We start from the raw sequence: 21,333 nt of genomic DNA, 5'->3' as shown, positions 1-21,333 counted from the left end.
TGAAATAAATAAGAATAAATCAATTAAACAAATTTTTAAAAATATAAAACCTTGGAATGTGAAAGCTTTAGATTCCATTCTAGCTCAAAAAGTGTTTGCCATTTAAAATCTAAAAAGATAATAAGGAATAGAAAAATTAAAAGCTAAAAGTAGGAAACTTATTTAAAAAATAAATGAAAAATCATAAAATACTCTTCTCGTTTTGAATAAAAATAACACTTACTATTGCCAATTTGTGAAAATAAATTTTGCTGTTGAATAAAATTAAAACTTAGCTGAAAAATAATTTCAAGAAGCTCCGATGTTCGTTTCTGTGCTTGAATGAAAAATTGATATAAAGTGAAGAATGTTAAAATATTAGAACTATATATTACCGTTTGGATAAAACTCAAAAATAAAATGGTATAAAAACTGATATTTAGCTGCAAAATTTCATCATAACCATTACATTTCATTTTAGATGCAAAGGATAGTGGACAAAGATAAAATAATTTTCTATCCAGCTTTTAAGATTGTTAGAAGCCTATTTTATTTATTACACCCACAGTATTAAAAAAACACTTGTTGCGAAACATTATACATTGTCAATTGCCATCACCATCTATATACAAAGTTATGATTTTATAGAAACTGAAAGCAGTAATGTCTAAGGTGTTGTAGTACTTCAGATGGTAAAGTTGCTAGCAGATGCTATGGACTAGAACTAAGCTCACGACACAGGTTTGGTTGTGTTATTGTTGTTTATAGTCCTTCTGATTTGAAAGATTACTTGATCAGGTGTATGAATTCATCATGGCTAAGAGATAGTGAGCATATGGCTTTGGCCAAGGCCTTGGGTACCTTACAGGAGACAATACGACTTTTGCCCAACTCCATTCAAATTTTGAAATAAAAATTCCTGAGGGAGGGATACAAAGGTCTTCTACCCATTCCCTGAAAATCAGCCTCTTGATATCACTTTCGTCTCAACAATCTACATTTACAAACATCCCAAATCCTTCTGATTTGAAATCGGGCCCTAAGCCAAGCAGCCAGTTTCGTTACTACCATGCCAACACATTAATTTTTTTTTTTTTTTACTCCCGTAAAAGGGGTGATGGTATGTGTGTTTTCTGTCTCCTTCCTTATGGATTCAATATTGGGCCCCTTTTGAGATGCATCTTAAGCAACGGGCTCAGTGATGAACGGCTTAAATAATTATGGATTTGGCCCTAGTATTTATGAATGCCTAATCGGCAAGTGCCTAGGAACTGAATTTTAAAAACGTATGAAAGGGTTTATTACCACTTTTAGCGTTAATAAATGTTATACAACTTTAAAAAAAAAAGGGAAGAAAGAGTAGTTTCAAGCAAAAGTTTTTATTGGCAAATCTGAAATATTCTTTGTAATAAATAATAAAAGAGTATTTTGTAAACTTATATTCCCTGAAGTTTGAAATCTTCCATGATAAAAATTTTATTAACATGTAAAACCAAAACACTACCTCTTTTATAAAACAACTTGATGCTTTCTGTAATTTCCTAAATTAAATTACAATTAATCTAAGCGTATAATACTTTTAGTTTACATATCTAGATAAGATGACTAAAAATCAGAAAACGAGAAAAATGAAGCACAATAAATAAATAAATAAATAAAAAATCTGAAGGGTTTCAGATTTTAAATTACGTCCAAAGGGACTTTTTTTAACGTTTTGTATGTTACCTTTATTTATTAAATATCATGTTCTTCGCACTTAAACCATAAAATTCAGTTCAGTAGCAATGTCGCAAAATAATTTTAAAATGAGCATAGCTTTAGAATTTCCGATACACAGTTCCGCGCCCGCTGGAGATAAAAAGGTTTTTTTTTTCCTCCGTAGAGTGTTGCTATGCTCGCTTTTAAATCGTTGAGTTTGTTACTCAAAAATTCGTTAAAGTTTTACAAAATATGAAATCGATCATAAAACAAATTCCAAATTTCAAGCGGTAAAATCGCTGAACACTGGTAGTTCGGTCCGAGGTTCGAATCCCGCGAACGGGCTGGCTGCATGGGCGTTTTCGTGGTTTTCCCCATGTGTAACGTGTATACGAGCCAGTTTCCCTTAGAAAGTCCTCCACGAATGCATCCCTCCTCTTAGGCAGATAGCCCTCGAGGCTTTGCCATAATCACACACACACACACACACACACCAAAAAAAAAAAAATTCAAATTTGGTCTTCCACATGCCCATATTCGTAGGAGGATTACTTCATTCAAAATTCATGGCTCTATGTACTGTTGTCTTATCACAATGCGAGAAATATACATACATTTATGCAGATTTTTCATTATTTAATTTCTTCAAATATAATGCAGGACTCTAACATTTGGTGGCAACAGTTTGAAAAGTGAAACGGACATTTATAGTGATTGAACGCAAAACGAAAACAATATAATCCTTCAGGGACAACGCCCCTTTGGACTGATAAATCAGATTTGTACTGAGGACAAAATACCCGGCTGTGTTTGTAATATGTTTAAATGTGACCATGAGTAATTACATTTTCCTTATTTGCTAGTTGTTATAGTCTCACAGATTACCTATTTTTCCTAGCTAAAAATTTTAGCTTATTTTTTGCCTTCGATAAATTAGAAGGAAATTCAGAACTTTTAATGAAAATTGTATGTGCATGACGTTGAATTCTTGATCCAGCAGAGCATTTGAATTTTGACAATGGTAACAGGGTTCCAAATAAGGTTGCTTGAAAATACGATTCGCAATGGGACTAAATAACTAGTTGGTTACAGTAAATTTATTTGATAGGAATGTCTCCATGAAAGACTGTCTTAGGAATATTTGCTGGTATTTCCGTTTCCCATTGTACAAAAGAAGGAATTTGTCCATGTAGGGATCCCAGCCTGCGTCTAAGAATAGTGTCACGGACGAAATTCGCAATGTTTTACTCAGCAAGTGATGGATTCAAAAGACATGAGAGACAGCTGTTCTGTGACATTATAAAGACAGCGCATTCTCATGTTCTACATGCATGTGGGCAGTTAGGCTTAAAGCTTCCACGTTGTTTCGCAAAAGGACACGAGGTGAAGTTCAAAAATGTTCCTTCCAGCCAAGTCTTAATGTCGCAAGATCAAACATGGGCAGTATGATTTTATATTGGCGCTGTGCACTGGCCAAAAAGAAGGTCCGTCTTACTTAGACAAATGGAAAATTAATTCTTAACAGGCTTAACAGGTTATTTTTTAAGACACAATAACACGCCGAACAAATACTAATTCAGAAGTCAAACAACAAAAATCAACGTTATAGTTTCAAAATTTTCCCAGGACTAGTTTTGATGGTTTTACCGAACTAGCATCCTGAGCTGCAAAATCGCAAATGAACGAGATAGGATATAATGATTAGATAAGATAAGAAAGCCTGGACAAGAATAAGCAATTGGCGCCTTCTTTTGATGAAACCAGAACTAAAACATAATTTCTTTAAAGGCCGAAGGCAAAGATGGATTGGAATTAGGATCGTTAACTAGAACAGAAAGATTTTAAAATCTTTCAATCTGGTTTCATCAACAGATAGCGCCACTTGCTTATTCTTGTCCAGGCTTTCTTATCTTATCTAATCATTATATCCTATTTCGTTCATTTGCGGTTCTGCAGCTGAGGATGGTGGTTTGGTAAAACCATCGAAACTAAACTTGTGAAAATTTTGAAAATATAACGCTGATTTTTGTTGTTTGACTTCTGAATTAGTAGGTTATTTTTTATTCATTATTACATTTTTCACGCAGGACCAGCATCTCGATGACACACCCCCCACTGAGGGTGTCGACCAATCGCATATCAGCACCATCCATCAGACTAAAACCAGGAAACGACTTTTTGTCTCTGCATACGTCTGCCTACTTCAGTATAATGACAATTCTTATAGAATTAACCATATTTTTAAGAACATTTTAAGGGGTACTATTCTACATTCCTCACAGTAATTCATGAATTATCCTTGATTTTCTACTTCATGACATACCTCGCATCATCTATCACGACGCTGATTGGCTCCTTCTGTGGACTGACTCCGACCCTTCCAGCTTTACTAGTCATTACAAGATTGCAGCTTTTAACGCTAGATTCACATGGCAATGGTGCCAGTACTTTTTTTCTAGACCTGTCTCTATCCTTCCATGGCGATAAGTCAGGGAAATTTTCAATATAAGGCTCCGCAGGGAACTCATTTATCTGGGAAGTATCGCTCAGGTGATAGAACCCGTAATAAACACCGTATATCGCAGTATCCCAGTAAAAAGAAGGATTTCTGCTTCTGCAGAAAACTGTTCGCCTGGTGGAAAAGAGTTCATGACGAATTCCGTTAAACGGCAATGTGTTAAGACGTTGCTTTGATGATTTTGATTGTAAATAGATTTCGTTGTATTTTAATCCAGAAAATAAAAGGTTTTATGGCTTTAACATCGCAGTACTGATTTTCGTGATAGTCTGTGATATTACGTTGTAAAGAATACTTCAAGTTGTAAATACTGCCTGAAGACACGGTTCAGAAGTAATCACTGATCTAACTCCCAACAAAGAGGGCTTGAAAATATGATTCTAATTACTGATCCAACTATGCGCGATTTTTTAATTAAATTAAATTCGAAGCAAAACTGACATTTTGCTTCGAACTAAAGTACTTTCTGTATAGTTTGAAAATTTGAAGTGCATTGTGTTTATTATTTAACAATGTAAGAGTTTCTATGAATTAAAATATGTTAGCTGTCGAAAGTTGAAAGTATAATTTTAGTGGATTCTAAACAAAGCTGTAATTTTGCGGTAAAGTTGAATGGTTTCGTATTCTTTTTTGTGTAAAAGCAAATGCATTTCTTAATAGAAATTGATAAATTAATCATTGAACTGGAGATGCGTTTCCATCTATTAATGATTAAAAGCATAATTTTAATAAGTAAAGAGAAATATCATATATAATTTTTATTATCATTATAAATGGATTAAATCTGCTTTCTCCGAAAGAACAAATGAATTAAACTTGAAATAATATGATAATCATAATTGTTGCTGCAAATAAATCTTCGCTGAAATAATATGAAATGAGAACTATAAACTTGACTGCTTTGTGTAGCTCTGATGTTGCTATTGGATAGCTAAGCTGCCGCATATTAACGTAATCTTTATAATAAACTGCTCTGTTTTTGTAAATTAACTGCTCTTTCTTTCAGTATGACATATAAGGAGTACAGCTATATTAAATTATAGAGCTTATAAATTAGTATCAGTAGGCCTTCTATATAAATAATATTTAAATGCGGTGTGTTAAATATGAAAATAATAACATAAAATTAAGGAAGAGGTGACTTTCATCCTTTTGATGAATTATGGGGTCCTAATTGTGCAACTTTAACTCAAAAGTTTTTCAGACCCAATTAAACTGATAAAACGAGTTATCGCTCCATCTGAAAATGTATAACAATGTATTGAGCCCAAGACTATACACATTTGCCCTAACTAAGCTGGCTCAATATTGATGACGTAATTTAATATCGACTAACAAATAGCTAATACCGGAATATCAATAGGCAGAGCTGGGCGAGGGAAAGTAAAGCTACAAGCGTCGCTACCGAAAGTTCTGTACTTAAAACATTTCAAATCTCGCCTTAATACTCTTTAATATCATTTGCATCCTGGTGAGGGTAAACGAAAAGGAGAAGTTACACTAAAGATCCAACTCACAAAAAAAAATGGTTAATTAGCATAAAATACCTCATATATTTGCTGCCTGGTGCCTTTATAAATTTATATATACTAAAAAGGCTTTTAATTATGTCTTACAAAAATTCATCTCTTGACAGACTATTTTCCGATTCCATATTTGAATTGCACATATGACAGAAATACGGTTTGATTCACGTATTTTGATTTTTTCAGTAAATAATATTTATAATTTTTTTTGTTGTAGTTTATGAAATATTTAATAGAAAAGTAGAATTTCTCAAAAAATAAAGTACCCGTTAAATAGAGCTTAAGTAACTGCTTGCATACTGTAAAATTAACAATGAAATAGGTCCAGAGAAGGAAACTATTACGTATTACTTGATTCTCGTAGAATCTCATAAGGGGAGCTATTTTGAAAGAAAAAAATTATTATTTATGTTGTTCATTAAGGTGTAAAACTAACATTATGATAAGCAATCTCTTCTTAATAGCTGTAATCTTCGCTCTCTTTAGTGTATTTATTTCTAAAACCATCATATAAGACAGATACGTTTTCAACTTAGATACATTTTAGCAATGAGAAAACACTTCTCTCAGCCTAACCTTCTATTAAAGACGTTTTATGTGTCTACTTTCTTTTAAAGCAGTCAAAATGCAATGATCCCAAGTGATAACGTGATCACGGACATAGATGTAAACAGAGCAGTAACAGTACGCCCATCCTGTTCCGTGGCGAAGTATCAGATCAAGTTCTAGATATCTCATCCGAGCTTGTAGCTATCTTTTTTTTATTTACCTAAATATTTTTTCTAATATTAGCTTGTGACAAGTACTATCTTTTCTTCCCCATCAGTTACGAGAGAAACGGAAATTTATTTTAAGTTTTGTAAAATATGTGTTAAGCATTATCGACAGAATGTTGTAAGGACCAGGTTTGCGTCTTAGCCATTTACGCTATTGATACAGAACTTCGGAACTTTCATGTAAATCATTACTAGTTGAGCATGACAAGTAAACTTCCCTTCCCCTCAGAGTTTCAAAGATAATTTTTAAATCGTCAGAGCTATGATGATCTCCCCGTTTAAGCGCATTATAAAAAGAATGATTTTAAAAATTATTCAGAAACAGTATCTTTAGCGATGATTTGCCATGGTTTTTCGCTAATGATTACACTGGATTGTATTGACTGCAATGTACACTGTTTAAGTCCTTTTCTGAAGAAAATTTATAATCTGTACCAAAGTTACTTCGACAGATTTATTGTGCTTACCTATATCCAAATCTAGGATTCTAAAACGCTGGATTTTCCAAAGTTATAGGCAAGAGATTGCTCTATTTTAACTTTACTCGCACTTCTTTCAGTTCTCGTAAGCTTATTTATTTTCACCCATTTCCTCGCTATTGTATTTCGAGCAAATCCATATCAATCTCAATTTTTTCCACTCTTTCCGATTACCATAGGCTAAAGTTATTTTAAGGTTCATACTTCTTTATTTATGCCCGAAAATCGGATATTTTATGAGCATGAAAAAGAGTAATTTTTCAAATACCCATTGATGATGCAATTAACTAGAAATCTGTGTGAGTTGATTTTGTGTAAAATGATGTTTCAAGCTGCCATCTCTACACTAATGATATATCTCATCGCCATTGCCTCATCTAAAAGTGACAGTTTTTTCCCTTCCTTTTTCATAGTAAGCTGTAAATCGTTGTTTGAGTCCTTGAAGTGCTTTAGAAACTCATTCAGTGTTTTGTTTTTATGCTGTGGCACATTACTGGCTATTGATCTGCTTTCTTTTGTATTATATAAGTTGCAGCAGATGATGGCGTTCATCAAATTTTATTCCTCATATTCAAAACATTATTCAAATAAGCACTGCAAAAAAATTTGGAAGTCATGCTTTCCAATTATTAATTTGGGAAATCTGATATCTTAGCATATGGGCGAATCTTCACTAGAATATAAAATCTCAGAGAGTACAAATCATTTGAAAAAGGTTTAGCAATAAACGTTATTTGATATAAATTAATAATGAAGTCTGTCACTAAGAAACAAATTTTCCTAGATCACCTCACAGCACATTGGTTAGTGTAACTAATCTGAAGGGAATCGCGCTGGTAGGAAATTCCGTAATTCGATTTGCTAAAAATTCAGCAAATTAAACTGAAAAATTAGTCCTCTAATATGACTTTAGCCCTGGAATCTTTGGCAGCTATTAAATGATATTATCAGTAAGTCTAGTATGACGAACCATTAATTTTTTTTAATGAAGCTTAACTGCCCAATAGCTGCCAATATTTTCTAAAGGTTTATACTTCATGTTCAAAAGAATATTTCACGAAAAGCTGTGAAAATTTCTAAAATTAGATCATATTTCGTAAACATTGCTTAAAATTAAATATACTTTGACAAAATAAAAGTTCTATGTACAAATAAATAAATAAAAGTTTACACGTTAATCTTCATTTCGCTGTATCACTTAATAAATTTAAATTATATTTAATCATAGCCACAGAAGATATCTTTTATTATTAAAAAAGTAAATAAAAAGTTCACAAATCGATCACTTGATATTTTTTCTCCGAAATAAAAATAAAAATTCTGACCATCAATCATTAGTTCGGTTCTTTTAACGTAACGCCTACACGCCTGATAAAAATTTAAGATGTTTATTAATATTCATTTGCATTTTTAGTTGCCTTATTCTGTCATCTTCCCTTTTAGTCTGGCATATTTTGCTCATGCAGATCTTCCTAGGAGTGACGCTTCTCATGCAAATCTTTCTAGGAGTGACGCTTGAGGCTTTTATTTTATACAGTTTTGAGGTTCGCTGATGAGCCCTCCTTCACGAACAGGACGCGATTTTGATTGCACCGCATCAAAGTTCATCGATTCTTCTTGTTCTGTCTAAAAGGTCCAACCAGGGCCTGGGGTTTTGGCATCTGTTGTTTAACCGAGGATTTATATTCAGTTGAAATTTGACCGAGAGAAGACAGGCTTGGCAAGGACTCTGCAGGAGAGACTTTTATTGGGACGTTAATGGCTTATGCAGGTGGTAGGTAGTCCGAATGAAGAATTGTTGCAAGCACTCAAACTCTCTTCAAGTTACGTTTTCGTATCTTGCGCTGTTCGACACAAACTAGTGGGCCAATAGGTAAGCAAAAATCTATTGCATGACCAATAGCTGAGGATCACATTTTGCTTGAATTCTCAAAACTTTTCCTGTATTGCTTATTAAGAATAGCAACAAAAAATAACTGAATATTATGGTATTAGTAATATTAGTATAGACAATTAACAAGAATGAAATTTGCTTTTTTCAGAGGATATAATGCGTTGCATATGTGTTTTAACTGCTACGCTTTTAAAATATTTTCCTCTAATTCTGCAGTGCTAGGTCCCCCCCCTTAATTTCTGTTTTCAGTTCTAGAATACGCCCACCAGCGGCCGAGAGGTAAAGTCGCTGAACACTAGTAGTTCGGTCCGAGGTTCCAATCCCGCGAACAGGCTGGCTGCATGGGCGTTTTCGTGGTTTTCCCCATGTGTAACGTGTATACGAGCCAGTTTCCCTTAGAAAGTCCTCCACGAAGGCATCCCTCCCCTTAGGCAGATAGCCCTCAAGGCTTTCCATAATCACACACATACACACATACATACATACACAGTTCTAGAATTCATATGCTGGTATTCTGAAAGTCGTATTCATATACTTTAAATTCACCCTATGAGTCATATTGGCATAAAATGTCATATTTTCTAATTTGAAATAGATAAATGTTATGCTCATAATTCAGTTTATGTGCACTTCTAGTCTCGGCGGTCGATTTCCAATTTTTGAAGCCCACCAGTGGCCAAATGGATAAGACTGCTGACACAGTTCGTTAGCCGGGATTCGAATCCAGGCCTAGTTGTAGTAATTCGTCTCTGGCGAATCGGTTAGCTGCAAGGGTGTTTTCCTGATTTTCTTCATAAGTAACATAAATAGGGGGCAATTTCCCTTAGAAAATCCCCCACAAAGGCATCTCTCAATTTATGCAAATATCCCGCGTATACTTTACCCTTCAGTCAATTGACGACCAGTTCATTTTTTGTTACACTATTATTTTGGGGGTAGAGGCAAACTTTGTTTGACGAAACCTCACAGTTTAATCTTGAACATTGCCAGAAACTTGACTCTACGAAAACAAATGTTGTGTTGGATCATCATTTAGATCGAAACTACAGTTAAATCATTTAAACAAGATTGCAGAAAATTGGAATTCAGTTATTTCGCTGTGCATCGGTGGGAACAATGCAAGATTTTTCCATTTGAATGATTTTGGTGACTCTATTGAGCTGATGCTGTTGACAGCTTTCACCTTCTTACATAATAGGGATAGTTATATCATTATGTGCTTAGACGTGTTCAAGTGCTCACCATTTGCTAGCCTGTTTTGTTCCTCCTAAGAAAATTGAGACATACATTCAGTAACCAGCATTGGCATCTGCTATATTAACTGCTAAAAGAAACATTGCATTAATAATAGAATTTTCAGTTTTTGCTATTATTCAGTTACACAGTAAAATGCCAGAACTAGTTTTCCTCTGACGAATTGAGTTTTACTCAAAAACTAAGAAGTACGAAGCTGGACTTTCTTTGAATATATTCTGCTCTCGGCTGTTGGTTGACTATATTAAGATTTGTTATACGTAAAAAATACAAACAGATTAAACAGCTTGCTTTTTAATGGCAGCTGTAGCTATAGTTGTGAAAAATCAATGCCCCATAAAAGAGACTCTTGTCTTCATTCTAAATTCTCCTCCATTACCGGTTTCTAACTTTTCAGCTTACAATATTTGTTAAAAATTTATTACACAAGAAGGAAGAAATCTTCAGAAAATTTTGCATATAAAGCTTAGTTGTAGAATTAAAGCATTCACAACTGCGGTTACAATTTTAATTAATTCTTCTATTATGTAAAGGAAGGAATTGCCTAACAACAGTTAGCAAATTGTAGACTTCAGCGTAAAATTAACTTTAAGCTTGAATAACTTTCTCACATTAAGCTTAGAAAACATAACCTTAACCCTTGAAAAATTATCTGGTAATGAATATATGTAAGGCCGTACATGATAAAAAATATTTCCTTGAAATAAAAAAAAAATCGACATTAGTTTGTTTTATAAAAAATAGAAGTTCTTTTTTTTTTAAAGAAAATGTCAAGTTTTTTGTTAAATATGATCTTTTTTAAATATTCTAATAAAATGATAGATTGAAAGATTCATGATTTTAATTTAGGTTTCAGGGTTATTTTATTATTTTGTATTATTGTGCTTCGTTTCACGTCTGAGAAGTCTGGCTTTATTTATTTATTTATTACGTACTCCGCAATTAGGCACTATTCGGAAAGAAGGATGTCCCCTGGAGGCTTTCTTAAGAGAAAAAAAGGGCTCGTATCCACGTTACATATGGGAAAAACCATGAAAATGATCTTGCTGTCAGCCCATTCGCTGGGGCTCAAGTTCCGGACCGAACTACCAGTGTTCATGTGCTTTTGTTGCTCGGCCACTTGTGGGTTTTATTAACTGTTCATAAAAAATAAGAATAATAATATCTTTTCTGATCGGTATAGCGGTTAATGTTGACAGCTGTCGTATCTTTGGACTCGGGCTCGAATCCCTGAGAAGGCTTGGATGTGTATAAGTACAGGGTGATTATAATTAAAGTTTAAGTTTCAAAACGCTATAAAAAAAGAACCACTGATGAAAATGATGTGAAATTTGAAAGGAATGTTATTGAAGAAGGCGGAAAGCGTATGGCAGAAGAAAAAATTTAGTTTCAAAAGTTAGCAACAGATGGCGCTGTAAGCGGCAAAATCACGACGAGAAACGAGAAGCGATTCGTAAAACAATGGCTAAGGTGGAAGTTACACATTAAAATGCATTGACAAATTAGAATTGTTGAATAATTTTATTTGCATGACTGTACATATCACATCGAAAGGGACAAATCGGTTTCAAGAGTTTTGCGGCGACATACCGCATAAGAACCATTCATCAAAGAAGTTCGGAACTGTCGCGAGACTGGCACAAAACATGTTCAATATGGTGTTGTGTGCAACAAGTTGAAAGCGACAAACAGCATGTTCCACAACGGATCGCAGTGTCTCCGGGGTGATGTTCAGAATGTGTTGCGAAATGCGTGCCTTTAATTCCGCTAAATTTGCAATTGGAGCACGGAACACAGCATCCTTTAGATATCCCCACAGCCAGAAATCACACGGAGTAAGATCAGGCGATCGGGACGGCCAGGCTGTAGGGAAATGACGGCCGATAATTCGAGCATTTCCGAAATGGCGCCTCAGCAGCTGCTTCACGGGATGTGCAATGTGCGGAGGAGCGCCATCTTGCATAAAAATGATTTCATCCACACATCCACGCTGTTGCAGAGCTGGAATCACGTGGTTGCGCAAAAGAGACGCATACCTCTGACCAGTGACGGTTGCAGTAACTGGACCGGAAGCACTCTGCTCGAAAAAATGTGGTTTTAGGATGAATGATGCCGTAAAGCCACACCATACCGTGACCTTTTCAGGATGAAGTGGTACGGGGTGCGTTGCCAGTGGATTTTCTGTTGCCCATATTCGACAATTCTGGGTATTCACGTATCCTGTCAGATGGAAATGGGCTTCATCTCTCCACAAAATTTTCCACGGCCATTCATTATCCACTTCCATGCGAGCCAGGAATTCTAACGCAAACGTCTCCCTAGCTGTCAGGTCAGGCGGAAGCAACTCCTGCACATGGCCAATTTTGTACGGATAGCATTGCAGGATGTTTCGTACAATTTTCAGCACCGTGCTCGTAGGCCTGTCCAATGTTCGGGCAATTCCTCGTGCACTGCACGGTTGCACACCACCGGCCGACCCCTCCTGTAATGCTGTGGCCACTTCTTCAACTACCGTCGAATGCACTCGTTTTCTCCCTCTACCAGATTGCACATCAAACGAACCTGTCGTTTCGAATTTTTGCATCATTTTCTTTAGACCTACGACACTCATTGGACCAATGCTTTCTTTTATACCCTTCAGTGTCCTGAATTTTTGCAGAGCTACTCTTGCACAATCATCATTCTTGTAATACAGCTTTACCAGCAGAGCGCGGTCCTGCAGTGAAACACCCATGGCGAACGTCTGAGACGCGAAATGAGGAACAGCCTGGTATCTGACGGCTTTATAACACTGAAATTTAACTAACATTTTAATTTGTCTTCTTCCGCTTGCAGCGCCATCTGTTGCTAACTTTTGAAACTAAATTTTTTCTTCTGCCATACGCTTTCCGCCTTCTTCAATAACATTCCTTTCAAATTTGGCGTCATTTTCATGAGTGGTTCTTTTTCTATAGCGTTTTGAAACTTAAACTTTAATTATAATCACCCTGTACATAGTGTATTTACAGCATGGGATATTTAAAATACACGGCGAGACGAAAGTTCTCACGAGTAGTTTGATAAAAGTAGAAACGTGATGGGAGATTCTTGAACCAGTCCCCTCCCCCCAGTGGAAAGGAACTGTTTCAAAAATGAGGTGGAATTGAGCAAAATAGTAATGTAACACGTAAATTGTGTAAAGCAACGGTTCTTAACCATTTCACCAACGCGTACCATCTAAACAAATATTAAGAAATTTCAGTACCACTACTAGATTTTGAAATGATTAGTTTTCATTTTCTTAATGGAAATATTAAACAAATATTTTGCCATTTTCACAACCTATTGGCTATTTACATTAAATTTGCAAACATAAAAAACATTAGATTAAAAAATTGATTACCATTTTTACTATCAAAATTTAAGTTATAATAATTTAATTCTAAAATTTTATGCGAAATTTGGGCGTATTTAAGAAAGATCAATTTCTTTATGTCTGTCTGGTCTTATTTCATTTAGTTTCAACCGTAAATTAGGATCCACTTTTAAGTTCGCTCTGCATTTATTTTTCAAATATAACATGGAAGAAAATCCTTGTTCACACAAATAGGTTATGCAAAAAGGCAATAAAAATTTAATATCTTTATTTGAAATGCCTTTATTTATTTATTTATTTATTTATTTATTTATTTTTTTCGGTTCATCCAAAAGAAATGTGTTATTTTTGAAATCTTCATTTGGAGTTCGATCATAGGAAATGTCTATCAATTGTTCTGTTTCTTCACGAGATTTTTGAATTTAGTAACTAAAAATATTTTGCGTGGCTGCCACCTATTTATTCTCTTACGTACCACCAATGATTACGTACCACCAATGATTTTACGTACCACCAATGATGCAATTTACGACGATAAAATTTGTGGTCTTTTCTGATATATCAAGGCAAGGGAGAAAAATCACAGCCCAAGAGTAACGAAAGTGTTTGGTTGGAAATTGACAAAAATATTGACTTTTTTGTAAAAAATTTAATATCGTTCCATAATTTAAGCAAATATCGACTTGTGATAAAAGTAATTGAATCCAAACTCTGTTAAAAATGAATAAGTACAAAAGAATTTATACATTTAAAAAAATTAGAATTTTCACCGTAATAAGCGATTAAAAAAGGCTTATGTATTTACCTGATGGCGAATATAGCATCACCAGAAATAAATATGCAGGTTATCTGAAAATTTATTCTAGTTGCATTCATTTCACTTGATGTCAAGCATGGAACTGATAATCAGTTCATCTACAGTTATAGAGATGTCTTATCACGACTTTTGATTGTCCATTTTGAGGCAGTCGGGTTTGTCCTCCCACCTCCAAACTTAAAAGACATATCTGTCGATATCGACCCCACTTCCTCTGCGAGAAAGTAGGTGATGTTTTCGAAAGCGGCACTAAGCAATATCGGACTGAATCGGTACAAAAAATAATAATCGAAGGGTAGCCCTTTATTGTACTTTTGGGCGTGAGACCGCGAAGAGCGAGACCGTTCCAAAGAACGGTCACGGTATCTTGCTTGAGGCTTCACACTTGCTTTAACTGCCTAATTGAAGCGGAGGCCCTTCTATTTTCCGCCCACAAGACTGGTATTGTTTCTTAATTTTTCAGATCGATGGATATATGGCGCGGTCTCCTATATTTGGCGAATTATGGCGATGTCCCTGGCGGGCATTTTTTTATGCGAAGCTTTATATTTTTTTTTTTTAAAGTGCGACAAGTGAGAAAGTTAAGAAAAACAGTCATTAAGTGACGAATGGATTTCTGAATGCATATTTCTTGAATGGTATGTAAGTTGAGCTTTTGTAGAAAATCTAACCGGCACAGCGTATTTTTTAAGTTGCTTAATTTTTTTTAATAAGTATGTCTGACATGCTTGTTGATGTCTTATGCTTGATTATGTCTGACATGCTTGTTGATGAAATTTGAAATTTTAAAATAGAGAAGTTGCTTTTTCTACAAGGCATTCACTTCTTGTCAGCGGTTGAAAGTAACTTTTAATATGCTTTTTAGCTCACTAATGCCGCGCCTTGTTTTAATGAATTTTCGTTCATTAGTCCTGCATATTGGAAAAAGTTTTTTAAAAAAAATGTGTATCCCTTTTGCAGAATGTCTGTAATTCACGTATCATTACAACATGATTGCATTTTTATACGTAAAATAATTAATTAACTGTTTACGGCAAATCATGCTTGAGGACTAGCTGCTTTGTGGAAACTACCTTAGTGATAAGGTTTTTCTCAAAGAAACTGCCTAATTTGCATGCCCAAAAAAAAAGGAATAATAATATTTTGATTAGTAGTGAAAATCATTTATCAGTACAGCAGTTCTTGCTTTCTCTGACTTTCACACAGATCACATAACTAACTTTAAGATCTGTTGATTAGTTTTTTATACCGAAGCTCTCGAGGGGTATCTTCTTAAGAAGAAGGTACGCTATCGTAGGGAACTTTCTAAAGAAAAACTGTCTTGTATTTACATTACATGTAGCGAAAACTGCGGAGGCTTCCTATCTCTAGCCCAGGGCCGAGCGGTAAAGACGCTGAACACTGGTAGTTCGGTCCGAGGTTCGAATCCCGCGAACGGGCTGGCTGCATGGGCGTTCTCGTGGTTTTCCCTATGTGTAACGTGTATACGAGCCAGTTTCCCTTAGAAAGTCCTCCACAAAGGCATCCCTCCCTTTAGGCAGATAGCCCTCGTGTGCTTTGCCATAATTAAATAATCTACTCCAATCCTATCCCTAGCTCGAACAGTTACCGCGAAGGGAATCCGAAACGTAATACCTGTTTTCTAAAGCCTTATTCCACCAGTGGCTCAGCGGTAAGACACCTAAACAGTAATAGTTCACTCAGGGTTCAAATCCTGATAAATGGACTAACGGCTTGAGAATTTTCTTAGTTTTTCCCATGTTGAAAGTGAATACGAGTCAGCTTCCTTAAAAAATTTCTCTACAAAAACATCCCTTCCCTAAGCAGACAGACCTGGTGCGCTTTGCCACTTACCTATATAATCATAATTCCACAGCTTTATCCACTTGATCATTGGTGAGTCTAAATCTTGAAGTGAAAATGCAACTTGTGGGTGTAGAAAGCACTTAGAGAAAAGAAGGAAACTTTTGCTCTTACTGATTTATGTATTTTAATAACTATCAGACCTAACTTTCTGCATTCTGATATCCTAATATTTATTTTATTTGAATAAAATAATTGCTGCATATTATTTAAGTTTACTATTTGCCAAATTATAGCTTAATATTTTGCTATTTTTTTTCCTTTAAAAAGGGTGTTTTCATTTGATGCTACAGCCTTTCATCCGAAACAGAATAAAAAATTTAAACAGAAAACAGTTATCGTTTTACATGAAGGGTAATCGAAGCTTTCAGATAACTCGGATTCCTAGAAGTAATCCTAAATCAGCAGATGTTTTTGAATGAAACATTGATACCACAATGCAGCTGTATGCAATGCTGGGAGTAATCGGACTGTTAACCTCTCCAAGGACGAATCTTTAAAAGTATCAAAAAAATTTTATTTTGTTTGAGGAGATTTTATTTACTTCATTATCGTCAGCAATTTAGTGGGTTTAATTTTTAAGTTCCTTTTTTTTATTTTGATAGTGACTTATACAAGCCAGTCTCATTTCAAGAAAGCACTGATTATCACGTATAATAAAATAATTATCAGAACTGGCATATGACGAAATTTTTGTTTGCCTTGTTGACAGATTTTCTAATGTATAAGTTCTCCAACGTATTTTATTTTTTTACTTAAAATAATTTAATAATAAAAACTATAAAAATGTATAAATATGTGCCAGTGTCCCTAAAGATATTTTTTAAAAAACCACTAAATTGGTCATATCATGAGTTATCTGTGATTTTCATTTGTATCAGCAGAACTTTCATTTCATCTTACTTCCCTTTATTGTTGGTCTTTTGTTTTGCATTACGGTAAAGCAAGTGAGGGCTCCCTGCCTAAAGAAATAGATGCCTTCGGGGAGGTCTTATTTAATAGTTTAGTAGTTTTGCCCATACGACGTAGGAGCAAAGCTTTTCGGCGCTGCGTAATTCCCCCACATGAGATGAGGGTATCTCACTTTCAAATCTTGTGTTCTTAATTATCATGTTTGATTTATATTCTAGCCTTCTTTTTGATTCACATGTGACATTAATCAATCACAGAACTTACTTCTTCGGATTACCCACTCCCGATCTGGTTTGGGGCGAAACACATTATTCCTTTTGATAGTGTATAACATATTTCCTAACATTTTTATTCAAATTTTCCTGAATGCTTTTAGTTTATCATTAAATACAAACAGTAGCGATTTAATTTTCTATTTCATGTAGTTTAACTTTTGCGTGTTAGAAGTTAGTATTTCTGGTAGCGATAGTAGTGATTTGTGGCAGTTCTTACCTTAGTGCTTGTGAAAATTAACCAAGCAAAAAAGGAATCTCTTCGGATATTTTACCTATTTTCTAAAGAAATAGTTAGATCAGGTGATGATTTAGAGAAGGCTCGCATTTTTTGACAATCTGATTAAAAAAAAGAAAAAAAAAAAATACTTCCTCTGCCTCACCAGTATTTCCATTTTCTGGAACTCCATCAATTTCCAAGAATGTCGATGACACTATGCAAATTTTGCAATTCTGGAGTGACTTTTGCAGGTGAAATTGTAAATATTGTTACAGTTTTTGTATTGATTTAGCAATTTTTAAATAGAATTAATTAAAATTGTTTTATATTACCGTGCAATGCAGCACGAGACTTATTTGAAAAGAAAGCTACGACGGAAAAATTAAAAATACAGGAGCACGCGCATTTAATAAATAGATATCTTGTATTTGTAAGCTTTTGCTTTCCTAAAAAAATCCAGAAAATACCAGAATAGTCTCGTCCATTTAAAAAGCTTATAAAATCTGGAGGAAAACATCTCTATTCAGTTATTTTATCAATTGTTTAGAATATTGTTGTTGTTTACTGTAGCGAATTCGCGGCGAGATCAGATTAGCTTTCTCTGCGTTTCTCTGTTTTGAATTAAGTTCTGTTGAACCTTTTGTAGTTTAAAATATAACTACTGTGAGATATCGCAATATTGTACGAATATCTGAGGAAATTTAAGTAATTTTTTTTATTTGTTGTGATAAGAATAAATTTATTCACTTTTCATCGGACTTGTGCATTCAGTTTGTTACGAAACCATACGCACGCAACAATATGATAATCCTGGAAACTAATAATTATGTTGAACAATCCTATCAGTGAAATGGCTTACTGCCATTTTCATATAAAATATATCGGATGGCCCCTGGCAACAAATGGAATTCGTATGCACAAATTCCACTTCATCACTGAGTGCACCTCATCACTGGCTGAGTGGTTGAAACTACTGAATAGAGGAAATTCGAAACCAAGCTTCAATCTACACAAGCAGTCTGGATGCATGGTTGGTTTTCATGTTTTTCTCCATGTGTAACATGAATACGAGTTTTCCTTAGAAAGCCCTCCACAAAGGCATCCCTTTCCTTAGGCAGACAGCCCTTGTGTACTTTGCCGTATTAAAATGACCTAAGTTTATGTTCTGCGCATTGGTTATACTGCAAAGCATTGTGAAAATACCTAGCATTATTGTACCTTGTTTTAAAATATATCTTACTAAGTTGAAATATTAAGTTGAATGCAGAAATTAAACTAAACTCAGTGGCGCAAACAGCCCTAATGGGCCAAGGTCTGCAGCGCCCCGAAATCTGCTTTCTTGACCGTGAGCCCAGGGGTGCGTAAGCATATGCCCTGAACAAGTGGTCAACTTGGTCGCAGGACCCCCAGTGTTTAGTCCCCAAGCGAACTTGGTACTCATTTTATCGACCCAAGGATGAAAATTAAGGGATGAAAGGCTGAGTTGATCTTGCCCAGCCTTAGGTTTCGAACCCCGGACCTGTGGTGCTGCTGCGCAATGCATTAGCTACTGCGCCACCGGGCCTCGAATGCAGAAATTACTTCATGATAAATAATCCATCCTAAGTGTCAGTGTCAATTTGCGTAAAATGAGGCTACTGTTCATACCAGCTTATTTGAATAAAGCCAGTATTAAAAGAGTGATGGCAATTTTTATAATTTTTTCAATTTATTTTATTTTTGAACAGTTAAAAATTTTTCATTTGAGTTTTTAAAATGAAAAAATATAAATTTTTTAGCTGCTTTTTTATTTCATTTCTTTATTTGCTTATTTTAAGTTCTTTGATCTGAGAAGTGATAAAAAAAAACTGGTTCATATTTACGTGTACACTTGGGGTAAACCCGGTGCAGCCAGCCTATCCGCCGGAATGAAAGCCATCGGTGAGTTTAAACTGAAGTGGAATTAAAAGATTTTTAAAGGATCTCTTACAGTAAAATAGAATTATTAAACGCGAACACGTTATCAAATTGCGAATGGAATCGACTTAAATGAATGCTGTTTTAAGTACCAACATTTCCTTAATCAGGCATTTTTTAAGCAGATTTCCAATAGCGTAGATGCTTCTTCACTCTTCTAGTTGTTTTCATCTGGTAGTATTTTTTCTAAATAAAAGAGAATAGATTAACTGTAAACTTATAGGTTGCACTTTCAGTTTAGCACCAGTATTATAATCGTAAATACAAAATAAACATATTCACTTTCAACTTATTTCCATTATTTTGTTTTGCAATACAAAGATTTTGGCTTGACGAGCTTCATCTATGATTTCTTGCTTGGTGTTTTTTGACATATATTATTATTTGGGATGTTACGAAAATCATTCAGTTTCATGTATATAAATCACTCTTGGTTTATCTTAAATACTGGTAGTATTTACTCTTTGATGAATCGCATTACTCTTTAGGTGCGAATAGTGTGAATTCCTAGCCCTTCATGTGAATTCCTAGCCTTTTTTAGATATAGTTTTCGGTTTTAAAGAAATCAAACACTGTACAGTATTCACTAAAGCAGGGTTTCTTAAACTGTGGGTTGCGACCCCCAAAGACATCGCGGGACCTGCAGCAGGGGCCGCCAACAATTTTAGCAGGTTTGATACTTCTTTAACTTATTATAATAATTTTACAATTACCAAATATTTTTACACAATATATCTGAAAATAGATAAAGATAAGACAATACACACAAAGAAAAAAACGAAAACGTTTCGACGCATTCTTTTTATAATATAAACGTTCATTTTCTTTGCTTTGCACGTGACGCTGTCATTTCGTCTGTTACTTATTTAAAATTTTCACGTTGTTTTGTCTTAAGATTAGAAATTTAAGTTATTGACATAAAACTGCAATGATATATTGTAATACAAGTGGAAACATTGACAGTTTCACTCACGTGTGTTTCGGATTTGCGCAGTACTTATGGGGTCCCACAAAATTTTTGTAAATATTATGGTGTCCAGTGGATCGCGAAAAAATCTCAGTGATAAAAAGGGGTCTCGACTGAAAAAAGTTTAAGAAACCCTGCGCTAAAGGAATATTCTCTCAAATTGTATGCAAGAGTATTAGAATCTCTTTCTTATATTAAATAAACAACAAATTTTAATTGATTTCCCTTCTCCTGATGCTAAATTAATTTCTTTACAGAGCCCACCAGCGACCGAGCGGTAAAATTGCTGAACACTGCTAATTTCATCCTGGGTTCGATTCCAAGGGAACGGGCTGGCTGCATAGGTGCTTTTGTTGTTTTCCCCACGAGTAACGTGTATGAGAGCTATATATTTCCTTAGAAAGTCTTCCACGAAGGCAGGTGACAGCTGAATGCAGGGCCCGTACAAGGCATCCCTTCCCTTAAGCACATAGCCCTAGTGTGCTTTGCTATAATCAACTAAACCAAACAAAAACCATTTCTTTTTAGAACTTGTGGCGCTTAATATTGAAGGCACGATGGAATTAATAGATCAGTTACATTTCTGAAGTTAAATTTAAAAAATATAGAATTTATTTAAATTCTTAGATGATTTATTTTGATTCCAAATTTGCCCATCAAATCATAAATTTCTCCAAGTGGTCACCATATTGGTTCAGCGTGTACCTCGGCAGATAATTACATTTAGTCGTGCTGCAAAATTTATTTCTCTTAAAGTTAGGTAATGACTAAGAAGGATACACAGATAGAATGCACAAATATTTTCATTACACTCTACAGGGATTAACACGAAACAAGCACATCGATT

General features: G+C 34.8%; 1 protein-coding gene across 5 annotated transcripts in view; it reads left to right on the top strand.

Annotated features, from left to right (window-relative positions):
- LOC118188762 (uncharacterized) overlaps window positions 1-21,333 on the top strand; it is an 819,948-nt gene that overhangs the window by 460,977 nt on the left and 337,638 nt on the right. The window contains exon 1 of one of the 5 annotated variants that reach the window (XM_085809663.1): window positions 8,772-8,849. The exons of the other annotated variants lie outside the window; for them this stretch is intronic. The gene's annotated coding sequence lies outside the window, so the exon portion shown is untranslated. Of the gene's footprint in view, window positions 1-8,771; window positions 8,850-21,333 lie in introns of those variants that run through there. 5 annotated transcript variants of the gene reach the window in all.

The sequence above is a fragment of the Stegodyphus dumicola genome, chromosome X2 (genome assembly GCF_044657685.1).
Source record: "Stegodyphus dumicola isolate Sdum_Otavi_A_Nest chromosome X2, ASM4465768v1".
NCBI lineage: Eukaryota > Metazoa > Arthropoda > Arachnida > Araneae > Eresidae > Stegodyphus > Stegodyphus dumicola.
The sequence above is the reverse complement of the archived record's forward strand: the minus strand, read 5'-3'. Positions and strand labels throughout refer to the sequence as shown.